At 40.2% G+C, this 23598-nt stretch overlaps 1 non-coding gene across 1 annotated transcript; it reads left to right on the top strand.

The window, feature by feature from the left end:
- The first annotated feature begins 23109 nt into the window (after positions 1–23109).
- LOC130971605 (small nucleolar RNA R71) lies at positions 23110–23213 on the top strand. Its single transcript, XR_009082816.1, has one exon. It is a non-coding gene; the product is annotated as a small nucleolar RNA R71 (small nucleolar RNA).
- Positions 23214–23598: the final 385 nt, after the last annotated feature.

Consider the following 23598-nt stretch of genomic DNA (forward strand, 5'->3'; position numbering starts at 1 on the left):
TCTTTCTCATTTCTTCTTCTTCTACTCTCTTCTTTCTTCTTTTGCTCGAGGACGAGCAAACCTTTTAAGTTTGGTGTGGTAAAAGCATTGCTTTTTGTTTTTCCATAACCATTTATGGCATCCAAGGCCGGAGAAACCTCTAGAAAGAGGAAAGGGAAGGCAAAAGCTTCCACCTCCGAGTCATGGGAGATGGAGAGATTCATCTCAAGGGTGCATCAAGACCACTTCTATGAAGTTGTGGCCTTGAAAAAGGTGATCCCCAAGGTCCCTTTTTCACTCAAAAAGGGTGAATATCCGGAGATCCGACATGAGATCCGAAGAAGAGGTTGGGAAGTTCTTACCAACCCCATTCAACAAGTCGGAATCTTAATGGTTCAAGAGTTCTATGCCAATGCATGGATCACCAAGAACCATGATCAAAGTGTGAACCCGGATCCAAAGAATTGGCTTACTATGGTTCGGGGAAAATACTTGGATTTTAGTCCGGAAAATGTGAGGTTGGCATTCAACTTGCCTATGATGCAAGGAGATGAACATCCTTACACTAGAAGGGTCAACTTTGATCAAGGGTTGGACCAAGTCCTCACTGACATTTGTGAAGAGGGCGCCCAATGGAAGAGAGATTCAAGAGGGAAGCCGGTTCAATTGAGAAGGCATGACCTCAAGCCCGTGGCTAGAGGATGGTTGGAGTTTATCCAACGCTCAATTATTCCCACTAGCAACCGGTCTGAAGTTACTCTAGACCGGGCCATCATGATCCATAGCATCATGATTGGAGAAGAAGTAGAAGTTCATGAGGTTATAGCCCAAGAACTCTATAAGGTGGCAGACAAGTCCTCTACCTTAGCAAGGTTAGCCTTTTCTCATCTCATTTGTCACCTCTGTTATTCAGTTGGAGTTGACATAGAGGGAGACATCCTCATTGATGAGGAGAAGCCCATCACTAAGAAAAGGATGGAGCAAACAAGAGACCCCTCTCATCATGAGATCCCTGAGATGCCTCAAGGGATGCACTTTCCTCCACAAAACTATTGGGAGCAACTGAACACCTGCCTAGGAGAATTGAGTTCCAACATGGGACAACTAAGGGTGGAGCACCAAGAACATTCCATCCTCCACCATGAAATTAGAGAAGATCAAAGAATCATGAGAGAGGAGCAACAAAGACAAGGAAGAGACATTGAGGAGCTCAAGCACTCCATAAGACCTTCAAGAGGAAGAACAAGCCGCTATCACTAAGGTGGACCCGTTCTTTAATCTCCTTGTTCTTTATTTTCTTGTTTTTGGAATTTTCATGCTTATGTTTAGCCATGTTTGTGTCTTATGATCATTAGTGTCTTAAGTGTCTATGCCTTAAAGTTATGAATGTCCTATGAATCCATCACCTTTCTTAAATGAAAACTGTTTTTAATCACAAAAGAACATGAAGTACAGGATTTCGAATTCATCTTTAAAACTAGCTTAATTAGTTTGATGTGGTGACAATACTTTTTGTTTTCTGAATGTATGCTTAAACAGTGCATATGTCTTTTGAATTTGTTGTTCATGAATGTTAAAATTGTTGGTTCTTGAAAGAATGATGAAAAAGGAGACATGTTACTGAGGATCTGAAAAATCATAAAACTGATTCTTGAAGCAAGAAAAAGCAGTGAATACAAAAAAAAAAGAGAGACGAAAAAAAAAAGAGAAAGAAAAAAAAAAGAAAGAAAAAGAAAGAAATAAAGTTGTGATCCAAGGCAAAAAGAGTGTGCTTAAGAACCCTGGACACCTCTAATTGGGGACTCTAGCAAAGCTGAGTCACAATCTGAAAAGGTTCACCCAATTATGTGTTTGTGGCATGTATGTATCCGGTGGTAATACTGGAAGACAGAGTGCTTTGGGCCACGGCCAAGACTCATAAAGTAGCTGTGTTCAAGAATCATCATACTTAACTAGGAGAATCAATAACACTATCTGGATTCTGAGTTCCTAAAGAAGCCAATCATTCTGAATTTCAAAGGATAAAGTGAGATGCCAAAACTGTTCGGAGGCGAAAAGCTACTAGTCCCGCTCATCTAATTTGGAGCTAAGTTTCATTGATAATTTGAAGTCTATAGTATATTCTCTTCTTTTTATCTTATTTGATTTTCAGTTGCTTGAGGACAAGCAACAATTTAAGTTTGGTGTTGTGATGAGCGGATAATTTGTACGCTTTTTGGCATTGTTTTTAGTATGTTTTTAGTAGTTTGAGTTGAGTTTTTAGTATATTTTTATTAGTTTTTAGTTAAAATTCACTTTTTTGGACTTTACTATGAGTTTGTGTGTTTTTCTGTGATTTCAGGTATTTTCTGGCTGAAATTGAGGGACCTGAGCAAAAATCTGATCCAGAGACTGAAAAGGACTGCAGATGCTGTTGGATTCTGACCTCCCTGCACTCGAAGTGGATTTTCTGGAGCTACAGAATCCCAATTGGCGCGCTCTCAACGGCGTTGGAAAGTAGACATCCTGGGCTTTCCAGCAATATATGATAGTTCATACTTTGCCCAAGATTTGATGGCCCAAACCGGCGTTCAAAGTCACCCTCAGTATTCCCAGCGTTAAACACCGGAACTGGCACCAAAATGGGAGTTAAACGCCCAAACTGGCACAAAAGCTGGCGTTTAACTCCAAGAAGAGTCTCTATACGAAAAATGCTTCATTGCTCAGCCCAAGCACACACCAAGTGGGCCCGGAAGTGGATTTTTATGTCATTTACTCATCTTTGTAATCCTTAGGCTACTAGTTTCTATAAATAGGATCTTTTACTATTATATTTTCATCTTCTGATCTTTGGAACCTTTTTCTTTAGATCTTTTGATCACTTTGGGAGGCTGGCCATTCGGCCATGCCTAGACCTTGTTCTTATGTATTTTCAACGGTGGAGTTTCTACACACCATAGATTAAGGTGTGGAGCTCTGCTGTACCTCGAGTATTAATGCAATTACTATTGTTCTTCTATTCAATTCCGCTTGTTCTTGTTCTAAGATATTCATTCGCACTCAAGAACTTGATGAATGTGATGATTATGTGACGCTCATCATCATTCTCACTCATGAACAAAGTGACTGACAACCACTCTTGTTCTACAAGCAAACGAGGCTCTAATGTTTATCTCTTGGATTCCTAATACATGATGCATGGTTGATCACCTGACAACCGAGTGCTCGCCTGACAAACGAGCCAGCCATTCCGTGAGATCAGAGTCTTCGTGGTATAGGCAAGAACTGATGGCGGCATTCAAGAGAATCCGGAAGGTCTAACCTTGTCTGTGGTATTCTGAGTAGGATTCAATGATTGAATGACTGTGACGTGCTTCAAACTCCTGAAGGCGGGGCGTTAGTGACAGACGCAAAAGAATCACTGGATTCTATTCTGGCCTGATTGAGAACCGACAGATGGATAGCCGTGCCGTGACAGGGTGCGTTGAACATTTCCAATGAGAGGATGAGAGGTAGCCACTGACAACGGTGAAACCCTTGCATAAGCTTGCCATGGAATGGAGTAAGAAGGATTGGATGAAGACAGTAGGAAAGCAGAGAGACGGAAGGGACAGCATCTTCATACGCTTGTCTGAAGCTCTCACCAATGATATACATAAGTATCTCTATCTTTATCTTTATGTTTTATTCATATATCACCATTACCCAATTGAGTCTGCCTGACTAAGATTTACAAGGTGACCATAGCTTGCTTCATACCAACAATCTCCGTGGGATCGACCCTTACTCGCGTAAGGTTTATTACTTGGACGACCCAGTGCACTTGCTGGTTAGTTGTGCGAAGTTGTGTTTATGCCATGGTATTGAACACCAAGTTTTTGGATTCATTACCGGGGATTATTTGAGTTGTGAAAAGTATTGATCACAATTTCGTGCACCAGTCAACCTTTACCAGGGCAAAGGAAAGTCAAGGGACTAATTAAATTGACCTTTGAATCCTAATTATTTCCTAAGAAAAGGTTGGGATTATTCAGGTTCAGCTCAATTAGCATGATAACGATTATTAATTACGTTGAGTTTAATAACTGTTGAGTTACTAAATTCTTAATCAGAACCAAAAGGGGAAAAAGTAAAATTGCTGGAATAATAAAAATATCCTCAAATCGTAAACAATGATAATCATAAATTAACAACAGCAATAATAAACTGAAAATACCTCAATATCATTAATTCAAATAATAATCTGTAACATGGGATAATTCATAAATTAAATTATAAAAGTAAATGATCAATTCAAATGCTGGAATAAATAAAGTGAAGGAAAGCTTTGAAAACAAGGAAATATAAAACCTGGATCGAGAGTCACTCTTACAAGCTAAGAGAAGTCCTAAATCCTAATTTCTAAAAACACTACCTAAATCCTAAAGAGAGAGAGAACCTCTCTCCAAACTAGATCTAAATCATGGAAAAGTGAATTCTGAGAGCATGATTATGAATAGATGCATTCTCCCACTTTATAACCTCTGGTCTATGCTTTCTGGACTTGGATTTGGGCCAAAAAGGGGTTTAGAACTCGCTGGGGCGTGTTCTGTAATTTTCTGGTGCTTGGCCTCAGTCACGCGTCCGCGTAGGTCACGCGGTCGCATCATTCGGAGCTTTTCCTTGCCACGCGGTCGCATCAGTCATGCGACCGCGTCATGTGTGTTCTGCTTAAGGCGCGCGGTCGCGTCAGTCATGCGGCCGCATCGCTGAATCTTCGCTTCTGGCACGCGATCGCGTCGTCCATGCGATCGCGTGAACACCAATTTCGTTAAAGCTCCGTTTTGCTTTCTCCTTCTATTTTTGTATGTTTCCTTTTCCATCCTCTAAGTCATTCTGCTTTAGAAAATCTGAAACTACTCAACACACTAATCACGGCATCGAATGGAAATAAAGGTAATTAAAATAATTAATTTTTAAAGCTTAGGAAATATGTTTTTCACAATACGACATAATAAGGAAGGAAAAGTAAAACCATGCAATTAATGTGAATAAGTAGGTGAAGGATTATATAAATCACTCAAATTAAGCACAAAAGAACTCATGAAATATGGGTTTATCAACCTCCCCACACTTAAACACTAGCATGTCCTCATGCTAAATCCAAGGTAAATAATTAATGTTAAAGTGATGGAATGTCATGCAATGCAACCTAATTTAAATGCAACTAAATGCAAAAATGTTTCTACCTACTTGGTTAAAAATAAATAAGTTCTTCAAGACAAATATGAACTGGATTTCACTAATTCAAATCACAAAATACAATACAAATAACTTGCAAGAAGAAGATAGCTCATGAAAGCAGGGAACATAGAATTGAGCACTGAACCCTTGGTAGTGTATATCATTCTAACTTTCAAGTGTCTAGGGTCAATTCTCTCGATTCTCTACTAATCTTGCTTTCTATAGCTTGCTCTTCATCTAACAATCAACAAAAATTTAATGCACCAATACACAAATCAAGAGGTCTTTTAAGGGTTGTAATGGGGTTAGGGTCAAAGTAGGATTGTATTTGGCCAAGTGGACTAAAATTTGAATCCTTAATTAACTAAAACTTTCCCACCTAACTTAAACAATCCATGTAATCATAATACAACATCTAGCCATCCATTAACCATGTTTTCCACATATTCATGCATTCTAATTTTAAGTACAGTACATATGCATTGCCTTCACTACTTACTTTGGGGCATTTTGTCCCCTTTTTCTTATTTGCTCTTTTCTTTGTTTTATATATATATATATATATATATATATATATATATATATATGCATATGATTAATTTATTGAATGCATGAACATGTCCTAAACATTTTTTTTCATATTTTCAGAAAATTCTAACATACTCAATTCTCAAACCAGATGTTTCCAAACCCACTCTTCCCCACACTTAATTCATAAGCATTCTCACTAGTCTAAGCTAACCAAGGATTCAAATTAAGGACATTATTGTTTTTCGCTTAGAGTTAATGATGTGCTAAAATAAAGAACAAAGGGGTAAAATAGGCTCAAAATTGGTTTGCAATAGATAATGAAAAGGTTAAGGCCATATGGGTATGTAAGCTCAGTGAAACAAGGCCTCAATCATATAAGTGTATGCATACATTAAACAATGGAAATATAGAATCAAGCAAGACAAAGATCACAATTTTAGAGAGAAAAACACACACCAAAAATAAAATATTGGTTGATAAAATGCAACCAATCAAATAGGCTCAAAATCTCATTAGTTTTGTGTGTTCAAGATTTAAACCATGTTCCAAAATAATATTTCTTCAGGCAAGTGTAACATTAAATTTTATTCAAATTAGTGAAATGCTCTAAAAGGTTTCTTAAAAAAGAAAATATTACTTTAACCAAGTGGTAAAATATGCAAAGATCAAACAAATATGCAAATGCAACAACTTATCTACAAAGAAAATTTAAACATTGGTGTTTGAGACAAGAAAGTACTAACCCATGGAGATCGGTATCGACCTCCCCACACTTAAAAATTGCACCGTCCTCGGTGCATGCTGAGATGTGCAGGTGGACGGGTTGTTCCAACTGATGCTATTCTTCAAGATTTTGCAGATGGACTTGTTTGTCTCCCCATGTAAACTTCTTTCCGTTCCCTTCCTGGTGGCCATCCTGAAAGAAAAAAGGAAAGAAAAGTAACCCAAAATTAAAGATAGAAAATAAATGAAATATGGGTTGGGTAATGCCAAACGATAATGGTCTCATTTACATGGAAGCTTCAGCATGTACGTGAGAAAACAATAGAAGCCATGGCATACCAGTGGTATAAAATTTGTAACATAGGGGAGGAGTGTGGGTAGTGGAAGTATCAATACAAGCTCATGTCAATGCAAATGGAGTGCAAGTATCATAAAAGATTGGCATTGACATACAATTAATATCATCCCACAGTGTAAAACAAGTTACCAAAATAAATTAAAGAAAATAAGCAACAGTTGAATAAGAAAAATTTTTAACACCAATGGAAAAATAAAAATGTGCGCAAAATTAAAATGTAATGAATGAAATATGCAAATAAATAAAAATAAAATAAAAAGAAAAAGAAGAATGAGAAGGGAAAGAAGGGAAGAGGAAGTAAATAAGAAAGGAGAAGAAAAATTAGGATTTAGAGGAGAGAAAGATAAGATGTGTGGCAATTTTAGGGTGAGCTGTGCGGCGCATGCGACGCGGCCACGTGGGGCACGCGTTCGCGTGGGTGCGCGTTAAGTATGGGCACGCGATCGCGTCAGTCACGCGGTCGCGTGACCCATGTTATGCTTCTGGCGCGAGTGCAACCTCGCGCCAGCACAACTCTCTGTTCAAATTAATTTATTTGCCAAAATTGGGGTGACGAGATCGCGTGAGTGTGCTTCAGAAGATGGGTGACGCGGCCGCATGGGGCACGCGGTCGCGTGATAAGGATTGTGCTTCCAGCACCAATCCTGCACCACTCTCGCACAATATTTCATTGTGCACCCTTTTACGTCGAAAACCCAGGGCACGCGGCCGCGTGGGGCACGCGGTCGCGTGGGAGGCCATACTTCCCATTCGACGCGTACGCGTCAGCAACGCGGTCGCGTGGGTCGATATGTGCCATTAGCACACCTCCAGCCACGCTCCAGCGTGACTCTCTGTTCACTTTTAATTTTCCTTTCTCTCCAAGCGACGCGGACGCGTCGCTGATGCGATCGCGTCGCGTAGCGAAATTTTTTTTTATATGCATGAAAAATGCAGAATGCAATGATTAACATGAATGCTATGCATGATTCCATGTTTAATAAATTAAAATGGAAAAGGAAAAATGAAAGCAATCAACAAGAAATAAATTGAAAAAGAAGCGACCATACCATGGTGGGATGTCTCCCACCTAGCACTTTTAGTTAAAGTCCTTAAGTTGGACATTGGAGGAGTATCCTGTTATGGTGGCTTATGTTTAAATTCGTCCAAAAATTTTCACCAGTGCTAGGAATGCCAACAACCTCCGGGGTCCCAAACTAGGCATGTGAAGCTTCTGAATAGCTTCAAACTGATTTTTAGGTTCCCGGGGTGATAAATGTCAGAATAAACTCTAGGATTCCAAGCCTTGTGGTGGACGAAATTGTGATCCACTTTATATTTGCATGAGATTTATTTAATGGCTATTGGCTATGTGTGGACACAACTCCGTTCAACTTAACCAGCAAGTGTACTGGGTCATCCAAGTAATACCTTACGTGAGTAAGGGTCGATCCCACAGAGATTGTTGGTATAAAGCAAGCTATGGTCACCTTGTAAATCTCAGTTAGGCAGATTAAATGGTTATGGGTTTCGAAAATTAATAATAAAAGGAAAATAAAAGGGATAGAAATACTTATGTAAATTAATAGTGGGAATTTCAGATAGTCATATGGAGATGCTGTGCTCCTCTTGAATCTCTACTTTCTCATTGCTTTCATCCAGTCCTTCTTACTCCTTTCCATGGCAAGCTATATGTAGGGCATCACCATTGTCAATGGCTACATCCCATCTTCTCAGTGAAAATGGTCCTATGCTCTGTCACAGCACGGCTAATCATCTGTCGGTTCTCAATCAGGTTGGAATAGAATCCCTTGATTCTTTTGCGTTTGTCATCACGCCCAGCCTTCAGGAGTTTGAAGCTCGTCACAGTCATTCAATCCCAGAATCCTACTCAGAATACCATAGACAAGGTTTAGACTTTCCGGATCCTCATGAATACTGCCATCTATCTAACTCATACCACGAAGATTCTGTTGGGGAATCTAAGAGATATGCGCCCGGCCTAAGGTAGAACGGAAGTAGTTGTCAATCACGCGCGTTCATAAGTGAGAATGATGATGAGTGTCACGGATCATCACATTCATCAAAGTGTTGTACAACGTATATCTTGGAATAAGAATAAAAGAGAATTGAATAGAAAGTAATAATAATTGTATTGAAATTTTGAGGTACAGCAGAGCTCCACACCCTTAATCTATGGTGTGCAGAAACTCCACCGTTGAAAATACATAAGTGAAAGGTTCAGGCATGGCCGAATGGCCAGCCCCCTGAGTGATCAAGAGACCGAATAATCAAAGGCTAAACAGTCAAAAGATTAAACTGTCAAAAGATGTCTACTACAATAGTAAATCATCCTATTTATACTAGACTAGCTACTAGGGTTTACATGAGTAAGTAATTGATGCATAAATCCACTTCCGGGGCGCACTTGCTGTATGCTTGGGCTGAGCTTGATCTATCCACGAGCTGAGGCTTTTATTGGAGTTGAACTCCAAGTTATAACGTATTTTGGGCGTTCAACTCCGGATCATGACGTGTTTCTGGCGTTTAACTCCAGACAGCAGCATGTACTTGGCGTTCAACGCCAAGTTACGTCGTCAATTTCCGAATAAAGTATGAATTATTATATATTTCTGGAAAGCTCTGGATGTCTACTTTCCAATGCCGTTGAGAGCGCGCCATTTGGAGTTCTGTAGCTCCAGAAAATCCATTTCGAGTGCAGGGAGGTCAGATTCCAACAGCATCAGCAGTCCTTTTGTCAGCCTTTTTCAGAGTTTTGCTCAAGTCCCTCAATTTCAGCCAGAAATTACCTGAAATCACAGAAAAACACACAAACTCATAGTAAAGTCTAGAAATGTGAATTTAACATAAAAACTAATGAAAACATCCCTAAAAGTAGCTTGAACTTACTAAAAACTACCTAAAGACAATGCCAAAAAGCGTATAAATTATCTGCTCATCACAACACCAAACTTAAATTATTGCTTGTCCCCAAGCAACTGAAAATCAATTAGGATAAAAAGAAGAGAATATACTATAAATTCCAGAATATCAATGAATATTAATTATAATTAGATGAGTGGGACTTGTAGCTTTTTGCTTCTGAACAGTTTTGGCATCTCACTTTTTCCTTTGAAGTTCTGAATGATTGGCTTCTCTAGGAACTTAGAATTTTGGATAGTATTATTGACTTTCCTAGTTAAGCATGTTGATTCTTGAACACAGCTACTTATGAGTCTTGGCCGTGGCCCTAAGCACTTTGTTTTCCAGTATTACCACCGGATACATAAATGCCACAGACACATAACTGGGTGAACCTTTTCAGATTGTGACTTAGCTTTGCTAGAGTCCCCAGTTAGTGGTGACCAGAGCTCTTAAGCACACTCTTTTTGCTTTGGATCACGACTTTAACCACTCAGTCTCAAGCTTTTCACTTGGACCTTCATGATACAAGCACATGGTTAGGGACAGCTTGATTTAGCCGCTTAGGCCTGGATTTTATTTCCTTGGGCCCTCCTATCCATTGATGCTCAAAGCCTTGGATCCTTTTTACCCTTGCCTTTTGGTTTTAAGGGCTATTGGCTTTTTCTGCTTGCTTTTTCTTTTTCTTTCTATTTTTTTTGCCATTTTTTTCGCAAGCTTTTGCTTTTTCACTGCTTTTTCTTGCTTCAAGAATCAATTTCATGATTTTTCAGATCATCAATAACATTTCTCTTTGTTCATCATTCTTTCAAGAGCCAACAATTTTAACATTTATAAACAACAAGATAAAAAATATGCACTGTTCAATCATTCATTCAGAAAACAAAAAGTATTATCACCATATCGATATAATTAAATTAATTTCAAGGATAAATTCGAAATTCATGTACTTCTTGTTCTTTTGAATTAAAACATTTTTCTTTTAAGAGAGGTGAAGGATTAATGGAATTTATTCATAGCTTTAAGACATAATTACTACATACTAATGATCATGAAGTAGAGACACAAAACATAGATAAACTCAACATAAAAAAAACGGAAAGCAGAAAGAAATAAGAACAAGGAATGAATCCACCTTTAGTGGCGTCTTCTTCATGAAGGACCAACAATGTCCTTAAGCTCTTCTATGTCCCTTCCTTGCCTTTGTTGCTCCTCCCTCATTGCTCTTTGATCTTCTCTTATTTCTTGGAGAATGATGGAGTGCTCATGATGTTCCACCCTTAATTGTTCAACATTGTGGCTCAAATCTTCTAAGGAAGTGTTGAGTTGTTCCCAATAGTTGTTGGGAGGAAAGTGCATCCCTTGAGGCATCTCAGGGATTTCTTGATGATGAGCTTCCTCATGCATCTCTTGAGAACCGTAAAGGGTCACTCTTGCTTACTCCATCCTCTTCTTGGTGATGGGCTTATCCTCTTCAATGAGGATGTCTCCTTCTATGATAACTCCAGCTGAGTAACATAGATGGCAAATAAGGTGAGAAAAAGCTAGCCTTGCCATGGTGGAGGGCTTTTCGGCTATTTTGTAGAATTCATTGGAGATGACTTCATGAACTTCTACTTCCTCTCCACAGTAACTTCAGATCGGTTGCTAGTGGGAATGATGGAGCGTTGAATGAACTCCAACCATCCTCTAGCCACAGGCTTGAGGTCCAGTCTTCTTAGTTGGACTGGCTTGCCTTTGGAGTCTCTCTTCCATTGAGCTCCTTCCACACATATGTCCATAAGGACTTGGTCCAACCGTTGATTAAAGTTGACCCCTCTAGTGTAGGGGCATTCATCTCCTTGCATCATGGGCAAGTGAAACGCCAACCTCACGTTTTCGAAAATTATATGAAAATGGAAAATAAAGGTTTCAGAATTCTTAATTTGGATTCCAGGAATCATTGCAATGCTAGTCTAAGACTCCGGTCCAGGAATTAGACATGGCTTCACAGCCAGCCAAGCTTTCAAAGAAAGCTTCGGTCCAAAACACTAGACATGGCCAATGGCCAGCCAAGCCTCAGCAGATCATTGGTCCAACAGCAAGATTGATAGAAATCAACAAGCTCTTGTGATGATTAGTTGAAACCTCGGTCCAATAAGATTAGACATGGCTTCACAGCCAGCCAGACTTCAACAGATCATCATGAAACACTAGAATTCATTCTTAAGAACTCTGAAGAAAAATACCTAATCTAAGCAACAAGATGAACCGTCAGTTGTCCATACTCGAAACAATCCCCGGCAACGGCGCCAAAAACTTGGTGTGCGAAATTGTGATCACTACTTTTCACAACTCAAATAATCCCTAGTAATGGCCCCAAAGACTTGGTGCTCAATACCATGGCATAAACACAACTTTGCACAACTAACCAGCAAGTGCACTGGGTCGTCCAAGTAATAAACCTTACGCGAGTAAGGGTCGATCCCACGGAGATTGTTGGTATGAAGCAAGCTATGGTCACCTTGTAAATCTTAGTCAGGCCCACTCAAATGGGTATGGATGATATATGAATAAAACGTAAAGATAAAGATAGAGATACTTATGTATATCATTGGTGAGAGCTTTAGATAAGTGTATGAAGATGCTTTCCCTTCCGTCTCTCTGCTTTCCTACTGTCTTCATCCAATCCTTCTTACTCCTTTCCATGGCAAGCTTATGCAAGGGTTTCACCGTTGTCAGTGGCTACCTCCCATCCTCTCAGTGGAAATGTTCAACACACCCTGTCACGGCACGGCTATCCATCTGTCGGTTCTCGGTCAGGCCGGAATAGAATCCATTGATTCTTTTGCGTCTGTCACTAACGCCCCGCCTGCTAGGAGTTTGAAGCACGTCACAGTCATTCAATCATTGAATCCTACTCAGAATACCACAGACAAGGTTAGACCTTCCGGATTCTCTTGAATGCCGCCATCAGTTCTTGCCTATACCACGAAGACTCTGATCTCACGGAATGGCTGGCTCGGTTGTCAGGCGAGCACTCGGTTGTCAGGCGATCAACCATGCATCATGTTATCAGGAATCCAAGAGATAAACATTAGAGCCTCGTTTGCTTGTAGAACAAGAGTGGTTGTCAGTCACTTTGCTCATAAGTGAGAATGATGATGAGTGTCACATAATCATCACATTCATCATGTTCTTGGGTGCAAATGAATATCTTGGACAAAGAACAAGCGGAATTGAATAGAAGAACAATAGTAATTGCATTAATACTCGAGGTACAGCAGAGCTCCACACCTTAATCTATGGTGTGTAGAAACTCCACCGTTGAAAATATATAAGAACAAGAGTGATCATTGGTTTCGGCCCCAGAGAGGGAACCAGAAGAACCAAGATGAAAATACAATAGTAAAAGGTCCTACTTATAGAAAACTAGTAGTCTAAGGTGTACAAAGATGAGTAAATGACATAAAAATCCACTTCTGGGCCCACTTGGTGTGTGCTTGGGCTGAGCAATGAAGCATTTTCGTGTAGAGACTCTTCTTGGAGTTAAACGCCAGCTTTTATGCCAGTTTGGGCGTTTAACTCCCATTTTGTTGCCAGTTCCGGCGTTTAACGCTGGGAATTCTGAGGGTGACTTTGAACGCCGGTTTGGGCCATCAAATCTTGGGCAAAGTATGGACTATCATATATTGCTGGAAAGCCCAGGATGTCTACTTTCCAACGCCGTTGAGAGCGCGCCAATTAGGCTTCTGTAGCTCCAAAAAATCCACTTCGAGTTCAGGGAGGTCAGAATCCAACAGCATCTGCAGTCCTTTTCAGTCTCTGAATCAGATTTTTGCTCAGGTCCCTCAATTTCAGCCAGAAAATACCTGAAATCATAGAAAAACACACAAACTCATAGTAAAGTCCAGAAAAGTGAATTTTAACTAAAAACTAATAAAAATATACTAAGAACTCAACTAAAATTACTAAAAACATACTAAAAACAATGCCAAAAAGCGTATAAATTATCCGCTCATCACAACACCAAACTTAAATTGTTGCTTGTCCTCAAGCAACTGAAGATCAAATAAGATAAAAAGAAAAGAATATGCAATGAATTCCCAAAAACATCTATGAAGATCAGAATTAATTAGATGAGCGGGGCTTTTAGCTTTTTGCCTCTGAATAGTTTTGGCATCTCACTCTATCCTTTGAAATTCAGAATGATTGGCTTCTTTAGGAACTCAGAATCCAGATAGTGTTATTGATTCTCCTAGTTAAGTATGATGATTCTTGAACACAGCTACTTTATGAGTCTTGGCCGTGGCCCAAAGCACTCTGTCTTCCAGTATTACCACCGGATACATACATGCCACAGACACATAATTGGGTGAACCTTTTCAGATTGTGACTCAGCTTTGCTAGAGTCCCCAATTAGAGGTGTCCAGGGTTCTTACGCACACTCTTTTTGCCTTGGATCACAACTTTATTTCTTTCTTTTTTTTTCTTTTTCTTTTTCTTTCATTTTTTTTTGTATTCACTGCTTTTTCTTGCTTCAAGAATCATTTTTATGATTTTTCAGATCCTCAGTAACATGTCTCCTTTTTCATCATTCTTTCAAGAGCCAACATTCATGAACCACAAATTCAAAAGACATATGCACTGTTTAAGCATGCATTTAGAAAACCAAAGTGTTGCCACCATATCAAAATAATTAAACTGTTATAAAATTCAAAATTCATGCAATTCTTATCTTTTTCAATTAAGAACATTTTTTATTTAAGAAAGGTGATGGATTCATAGGACATTCATAACTTTAAGGCATAGACACTAAGACACTAATGATCATAAGACACAAACATAGATAAACATAAGCATGAATTTTCGAAAAATAGAAGAATAAAGAACAAGGAGATTAAAGAACGGGTCCACCTTAATGATGGCGGCTTGTTCTTCATCTTGAAGGTCTTATGGAGTGCTTGAGCTCCTCAATGTCTCTTCCTTGTCTTTGTTGCTCCTCTCTCATGATTCTTTGATCTTCTCTAATTTCATGGAGGAGGATGGAATGTTCTTGGTGCTCCACCCTTAGTTGTCCCATGTTGGAACTCAATTCTCCTAGGGAGGTGTTCAGTTGCTCCCAATAGTCTTGTGGAGGAAAGTGTATCCCTTGAGGTATCTCAGGGATCTCATGATGAGAGGGGTCTCTTGTTTGCTCCATCCTTTTCTTAGTAATGGGCTTATCCTCATCAATGAGGATGTCTCCTTCTATGTCAACTCCTACTGAATAACAGAGGTGACAAATGAGATGAGGAAAGGCTAACCTTGCTAAGGTAGAGGACTTATCCGCCACCTTATAGAGTTCTTGGGCTATAACCTCATGAACTTCCACTTCTTCTCCAATCATGATGCTATGGATCATGATGGCCCGGTCTAGAGTAACTTCGGACCGGTTGCTAGTGGGAATGATTGAGCGTTGGATAAACTCCAACCACCCTCTAGCCACGGGTTTGAGGTCATGCCTTCTCAATTGAACCGGCTTCCCTCTTGAATCTCTCTTCCATTGGGCACCTTCTTCACAAATGTCAGTAAGGACTTGGTCCAACCTTTGATCAAAGTTGACCCTTCTAGTGTAAGGATGTTCATCTCCTTGCATCATAGGCAAGTTGAATGCCAACCTCACATTTTCCGGACTAAAATCCAAGTATTTCCCCCGAACCATAGTAAGCCAATTCTTTGGATCCGGGTTCACACTTTGATCATGGTTCTTGGTGATCCATGCATTGGCATAGAACTCTTGAACCATTAAGATTCCGACTTGTTGAATGGGGTTGGTGAGAACTTCCCAACCTCTTCTTCGGATCTCATGTCGGATCTCCGGATATTCACTCTTTTTGAGTGAAAAAGGGACCTCGGGGATCACCTTCTTCAAGGCCACAACTTCATAGAAGTGGTCTTGATGCACCCTTGAGATGAATCTCTCCATCTCCCATGACTCGGAGGTGGAAGCTTTTGCCTTCCCTTTCCTCTTTCTAGAGGTTTCTCCGGCCTTGGATGCCATAAATGGTTATGGAAAAACAAAAAGCAATGCTTTTACCACACCAAACTTAAAAGGTTTGCTCGTCCTCGAGCAAAAGAAGAAAGAAGAGAGTAGAAGAAGAAGAAATGAGGAAGAAGGGAATAGCTTTGTGTTCGGCCAAAGAGGGGGAGAAGTGGTGTTAAGGTTGTGTGAAAATGAAGGGGTGAAGAAGGGTTTATATAGGAGAGGGGGGCTCATGATTCGGTCATGGATGGGTGGGTTTGGGAGGGAAAGTGGTTTGAATTTGAAGGGTGAGGTAGGTGGGGTTTTATGAAGGATGGATGTGAGTGGTGAAGAGAAAGATGGGATTTGATAGGTGAAGGGTTTTTGGGGAAGAGGTATGGAGGTGATTGGTGAATGGGTGAAGAAGAGAGAGAGTGGTGGGGTTGGTGGGGATCCTGTGGGGTCCACAGATCCTGAGGTGTCAAGGAAAAGTCATCCCTGCACCAAATGGCATGCAAAATCACGTTTTGAGCCAATTCTGGCGTTAAACGCCGGGCTGGTGCCCATTTCTGGCGTTTAACGCCAGGTTCTTGCCCTTTCCTGGCGTTTAACGCCAGTCTGGTGCCCCTTTCTGGCGTTAAACGCCCAGAATGGTGCCAAACTGGGCGTTAAACGCCCACCTGCTAGCCTTACTGGCGTTTAAACGCCAGTAGGTTCTTCCTCCAGGGTGTGTTGTTTTTCTTCCTGTTTTTCATTCTGTTTTTGCTTTTTCAATTGATTTTGTGACTTCTCATGATCATCAACCTACAAAAAACATAAAATAACAAAAGAAAATAGATAAGATATAACATTGGGTTGCCTCCCAACAAGCGCTTCTTTAATGTCAGTAGCTTGACAGAGGGCTCTCATGGAGCCTCACATTTTCTCAGAGCAATGTTGGAACCTCCCAACACCAAACTTAGAGTTTGAATGTGGGGGTTCAACACCAAACTTAGAGTTTGGTTGTGGCCTCCCAACACCAAACTTAGAGTTTGACTGTGGGGGCTCTGTTTGACTCTGATTTGAGAGAAGCTTTTCATGCTTCCTCTCCATGGTGACAGAGGGACATCCTTGAGCCTTAAACACAAAGGATTCTTCATTCACTTGAATGATCAGTTCACCTCCATCAACATCAATCTCAGCCTTTGCTGTGGCTAGGAAGGGTCTGCCAAGGATGATGGTTTCATCCATGCGCTTCCCAGTCTCTAGGACTATGAAATCAGCAGGGATGTAGTGGTCTTCAATCTTCACCAGAACATCCTCTACAAGTCCATGAGCTTGTTTTCTTGAGTTGTCTGCCATCTCTAGTGAGATTTTTGCAGCTTGCACCTCAAAGATTCCTAGCTTCTCCATTACAGAGAGAGGCATGAGGTTTACACTTGACCCTAAGTCACACAGAGCCTCCTTGAAGGTCATGGTGCCCATGGTACAAGGTATTGAAAACTTCCCAGGGTCTTGTCTCTTTTGAGGTAATTTCTGCCTAGACAAGTCATCCAGTTCTTTGGTGAGCAAAGGGGGTTCATCCTCCCAAGTCTCATTTCCAAATAACTTGTCATTTAGCTTCATGATTGCTCCAAGGTATTTAGCAACTTGCTCTTCAGTGACATACTCATCCTCTTCAGAGGAGGAATACTCATCAGAGCTCATGAAAGGCAGAAGCAAGTCCAATGGAATCTCTATGAACTCATTTTGAGCCTCAGATTCCCATGGTTCCTCATTGGGGAACTCATTGGAGGTCAGTGCACGCCCACTGAGGTCTTCCTCAGTGGCGTTCACTTCCTCTCCTTCCTCTCCAAATTCGGCCATGTTGATGGCCTTGCACTCTCCTTTTGGATTTTCTTCTGTGTTGCTTGGAAGAGTACTTGGAGGGAGTTCAGTAATTTTCTTGCTCAGCTGTCCCACTTGTGCCTCCAAATTCCTAATGGAGGACCTTGTTTCAGTCATGAAACTTTGAGTGGTTTTGATTAGATCAGAGACCATGGTTGCTAATTCAGAGGGGTTCTGCTTAGAATTCTCTGTCTGTTGCTGAGAAGATGATGGAAAAGGCTTGCCATTGCTAAACCTGTTTCTTCCACCATTATTGTTGTTGAAACCTTGTTGAGGTCTCTCTTGATTCTTCCATGAGAAATTTGGGTGATTTCTCCATGAAGAATTATAGGTGTTTCCATAGGGTTCTCCTAAGTAATTCACCTCTTCCATTGAAGGGTTCTCAGGATCATAGGCTTCTTCTTCAGATGAAGCATCCTTAGTACTGCTTGGTGCATTTTGCATTCCAGACAGACTTTGAGAAATCAGATTGACTTGTTGAGTCAATATTTTATTCTGAGCCAGAATGGCATTCAGAGTATCAATCTCAAGAACTCTTTTCTTCTGATTTGTCCCATTGTTCACAGGATTCCTTTCAGAAGTGTCCATGAATTGGTTATTTGCAACCATTTCAATTAGCTCTTGAGCTTCTGTAGGCGTCTTCTTCAGATGAAGAGATCCTCCAGTAGAGCTATCCAAAGACATCTTGGATAGTTCAGACAGACCATCATAGAAAATGCCTATGATGCTCCATTCAGAAAGCATGTCAGAAGGACATTTTCTGATCAATTGTTTGTATCTTTCCCAAGCTTCATAGAGGGATTCTCCATCCTTCTGTCTGATGGTTTGGACTTCCACTCTAAGCTTACTCAATTTTTGAGGTGGAAAGAACTTTGCCAAGAAGGCATTGACTAGCTTTTCCCATGAGTCCAGGCTTTCTTTAGGTTGTGAGTCCAACCATGTCCTAGCCCTGTCTCTTACAGCAAAAGGGAATAGCATAAGTCTGTAGACCTCAGGGTCAACCCCATTAGTCTTGACAGTGTCACAGATTTGCAAGAACTCAGCCAAAAACTGATGAGGATCTTCCAATGGAAGTCCATGAAACTTGCAATTCTGTTGCATTAGAGAAACTAATTGAGGCTTAAGCTCAAAGTTGTTTGCTCCAATGGCAGGGATAGAGATGCTTCTCCCATAGAAGTCGGGAGTAGGTGCAGTAAAGTCACCAAGCACCTTCCTTGCATTGTTGGCATTGTTGTTGTTTTCGGCTGCCATGGGTTCTTCTTCTTTGAAGATTTCTGTTAGGTCCTCTACAGAGAAGTGTGCCTTAGCTTCTCTTAGTTTTCGCTTCAAGGTCCTTTCAGGTTCAGGATCAGCTTCAACAAGAATGCCTTTGTCTTTGTTCCTGCTCATATGAAAGAGAAGAGAACAAGAAAATGTGGAATCCTCTATGTCACAGTATAGAGATTCCTTGAGGTGTCAGAGGAAGAAGAAAAATTAGAAGGAAGAAGGAGAAGAATTCGAACTTAATGAGATAGAGTTCGAATTGTGCATTGAGAAAGAGTAGTACTCCATAAATAGAAGGATGTGAGAAGAGAGGAAGAAATTTCGAAAATTAAATTAAAAAGATTTTAACAACATTTTGAAAAACTTTAATTGATTTTCGAAAACCAAGAGTGGGAAAGAAATCAAGTGATTTTTGAAAAAAGATTTTGAAATTAGAATTTAAAAAGATATGATTGAAAACTATTTTGAAAAAGATGTGATTAAAAAGATATGATTGAAAAGTTATGATTTGAAAACTATTTTAAAAAGATTTGATTTTAAAATTAATGACTTGGCTAACAAGAACAGATATGATTCAAACATTAAACCTTTCTCAACAGAAAAGGCAACATACTTGAAATGTTCAATCAAATCATTAATTGTTAGCAAGTATCTTTGAGAAAGGAAAGAAATTGATTTTGAAAACATTTTATTGAAAAGATATGATTTGAAAAAGATTTGATTTTGAAGAACTTTGAAAACTTGAAAAAAATTTTGATTTGAAAACAAAATCCTCCCCTTGTGCCATCCTGGCGTTAAACGCCCAGAATGGTGCACATTCTGGCGTTTAACGCCCAATGCACTACCTTTTTGGGCGTTAAACGCCCAACCAGGCACCCTGGCTGGCGTTTAAACGCCAGTCTGTCCTTCTTCACTGGGCGTTTTGAACGCCCAGCTTTTTCTGTGTAATTCCTCTGCTGCATGTTCTGAATCCTCAGTTCCCTGTACTATTGACTTGAAAATAGAACCAAGATCAAATAAACAATGCATGCAAGACACCAAACTTAAAATTAGACACTAGACTCAAACAAGAAACATAAAATATTTTTGGTTTTTTTATGATTTTGTAAATTTTTTTTTTGTGTTTTTTCGAAAATTATATGAAAATGGAAAATAAAGGTTTCAGAATTCTTAATTTGGATTCCAGGAATCATTGCAATGCTAGTCTAAGACTCCGGTCCAGGAATTAGACATGGCTTCACAGCCAGCCAAGCTTTCAAAGAAAGCTTCGGTCCAAAACACTAGACATGGCCAATGGCCAGCCAAGCCTCAGCAGATCATTGGTCCAACAGCAAGATTGATAGAAATCAACAAGCTCTTGTGATGATTAGTTAAAACCTCGGTCCAATAAGATTAGACATGGCTTCACAGCTAGCCAGACTTCAACAGATCATCATGAAACACTAGAATTCATTCTTAAGAACTCTGAAGAAAAATACCTAATCTAAGCAACAAGATGAACCGTCAGTTGTCCATACTCGAAACAATCCCCGGCAACGGCGCCAAAAACTTGGTGTGCGAAATTGTGATCACTACTTTTCACAACTCAAATAATCCCTAGTAATGGCCCCAAAGACTTGGTGCTCAATACCATGGCATAAACACAACTTTGCATAACTAACCAGCAAGTGCACTGGGTCGTCCAAGTAATAAACCTTACGCGAGTAAGGGTCGATCCCACGGAGATTGTTGGTATGAAGCAAGCTATGGTCACCTTGTAAATCTTAGTCAGGCAGACTCAAATGGGTATGGATGATGTATGAATAAAACATAAAGATAAAGATAGAGATACTTATGTATATCATTGGTGAGAGCTTCAGATAAGTGTATGAAGATGCTTTCCCTTCCGTCTCTCTACTTTCCTACTGTCTTCATCCAATCCTTCTTACTCCTTTCCATGGCAAGCTTATGCAAGGGTTCACCGTTGTCAGTGGCTACCTCCATCCTCTCAGTGGAAATGTTCAACGCACCCTGTCACGGCACGGCTATCCATCTGTCGGTTCTCGGTCAGGCCGGAATAGAATCCATTGATTCTTTTGCGTCTGTCACTAACGCCCCGCCTGCTAGGAGTTTGAAGCACGTCACAGTCATTCAATCATTGAATCCTACTCAGAATACCACAGACAAGGTTAGACCTTCCGGATTCTCTTGAATGCCGCCATCAGTTCTTGCCTATACCACGAAGACTCTGATCTCACGGAATGGCTGGCTCGGTTGTCAGGCGAGCACTCGGTTGTCAGGCGATCAACCATGCATCATGTTATCAGGAATCCAAGAGATAAACATTAGAGCCTCGTTTGCTTGTAGAACAAGAGTGGTTGTCAGTCACTTTGCTCATAAGTGAGAATGATGATGAGTGTCACATAATCATCACATTCATCATGTTCTTGGGTGCAAATGAATATCTTGGACAAAGAACAAGCGGAATTGAATAGAAGAATAATAGTAATTGCATTAATACTCGAGGTACAGCAGAGCTCCACACCTTAATCTATGGTGTGTAGAAACTCCACCGTTGAAAATACATAAGAACAAGAGTGATCATTGGTTTCGGCCCCAGAGAGGGAACCAGAAGAACCAAGATGAAAATACAATAGTAAAAGATCCTACTTATAGAAAACTAGTAGCCTAAGGTGTACAAAGATGAGTAAATGACATAAAAATCCACTTCTGGGCCCACTTGGTGTGTGCTTGGGCTGAGCAATGAAGCATTTTCGTGTAGAGACTCTTCTTGGAGTTAAACGCCAGCTTTTATGCCAGTTTGGGCGTTTAACTCCCATTTTGGTGCCAGTTCCGGCGTTTAACGCTGGGAATTCTGAGGGTGACTTTGAACGCCGGTTTGGGCCATCAAATCTTGAGCAAAGTATAGACTATCAAATATTGCTGGAAAGCCCAGGATGTCTACTTTCCAACGCCATTGAGAGCGCACCAATTGGGCTTCTGTAGCTCCAGAAAATCCACTTCGAGTGCAGGGAGGTCAGAATCCAACAGCATCTGCAGTCCTTTTCAGTCTCTGAATCAGATTTTTGCTCAGGTCCCTCAAATTCAGCAAGAAAATACCTGAAATCACAGAAAAACACACAAACTCATAGTAAAGTCCAGAAAAGTAAATTTTAACTAAAAACTAATAAAAATATACTAAGAACTCAACTAAAATTACTAAAAACATACTAAAAACAATGCCAAAAAGCGTATAAATTATCCGCTCATCAGTTCACTTTCCCAAGTCTCATTGCCAAACAACTTGGCATTCATCTTCATGATAGCTCTTAAATATTGAGCAACTTGCTCTCCTGTCACATCTTCATTCTCTTCAGAGGAAGAATAGTCTTCAGAGCTTATGAATGGCAGAAGGAGATTTAATGGAATCCCTATGGTCTCTATATGAGCCTCAGATTCCTTTGGATCCTTAATAGGAAACTCCTTCTTGCTAGAGGGACGTCCCAGGAGGTCCTCCTCACTAGGATTTTCGTCCCCCTCCTCCCTTGTGCATTCGGCCATATTGATTATATCAATGGCCTTGCACTCTCCTTTTGGATTCTCTTCTGTATTGCTTGGGAGAATACTGGGAGAAGTTTCAATGACTTTCTTACTCAGCTGGCCCACTTGTGCCACCAGATTTCTGATGGAGGATCTTGTTTCACTCATGAAACTGAAAGTGGCCTTTGACAGATCAGAGACTACATTGGCTAAATTAGAAGTGTTTTGTTCAGAATTCTCTGTCTGTTGCTGAGAAGATGATGGAAAAGGCTTGCCATTGCTCAGCCTATTGCGTCCACCATTGTTAAAGCCCTGTTGAGGCTTTTGTTGATCCTTCCATGAGAAATTTGGATGATTTCTCCATGATGAGTTATAGGTGTTTCCATAAGGTTCACCCATGTAATTAACCTGTGCCATGGCAAGGTTCTCAGGATCATAAGCTTCTTCAGAAGCTGCCTCTTTAGTACTGTTGGATGCATGTTGCCATCCATTCAGATTTTGAGAGATCATGTTGACCTGTTGAGTTAACACCTTGTTCTGAGCCAATATGGCATTCAGAGCATCAATTTCAAGAACTCCTTTCTTCTGAGATATCCCATTATTCACGAAATTCCTCTCAGAAGTGTACATGAATTGGTTGTTTACAACCATATCAATGAGTTCTTGAGCCTCTTCAGGCATTTTCTTTAGGTGAATAGATCCACCTGCAGAATGGTCTAATGACATTTTCGAAAATTCAGATAGACCATAATAGAATATATCTAATATGGTCCATTCTAAAAACATGTCAGATGGACATCTTTTAGTCAACTGCTTGTATCTTTCCCAAGCTTCATAGAGGGATTCACCATCTTTTTGTTTGAAGGTTTGAACATCCACTCTCAGCTTGCTCAGCTTTTGAGGAGGAAAGAATTTATCCAAGAAGGCAGTGACCAGCTTATCCCAGGAGTCCAGGCTATCCTTAGGTTGTGAATCCAACCATATTCTAGCTCTGTCTCTTACAGCAAAAGGGAAAAGCATGAGTCTGTAGACTTCAGGATCAACTCCATTCGTCTTTACAGTCTCACAGATCTACAAGAACTCAGTTAAAAACTGATAAGGATCTTCAGATGGAAGTCCATAAAACTTGCAGTTTTATTGCATTAAGGCAACTAGCTGAGGTTTCAGCTCAAAGTTGTTGGCTCCAATGGCAAGAATGGAGATGCTTCTTCCATCAAATTTAGACGTTGGCTTTGTGAAGTCACCAAGCATTCTCCTTGCATTATTATTATTT

The sequence above is a fragment of the Arachis stenosperma genome, chromosome 3 (assembly GCF_014773155.1).
Source record: "Arachis stenosperma cultivar V10309 chromosome 3, arast.V10309.gnm1.PFL2, whole genome shotgun sequence".
Lineage (NCBI taxonomy): Eukaryota > Viridiplantae > Streptophyta > Magnoliopsida > Fabales > Fabaceae > Arachis > Arachis stenosperma.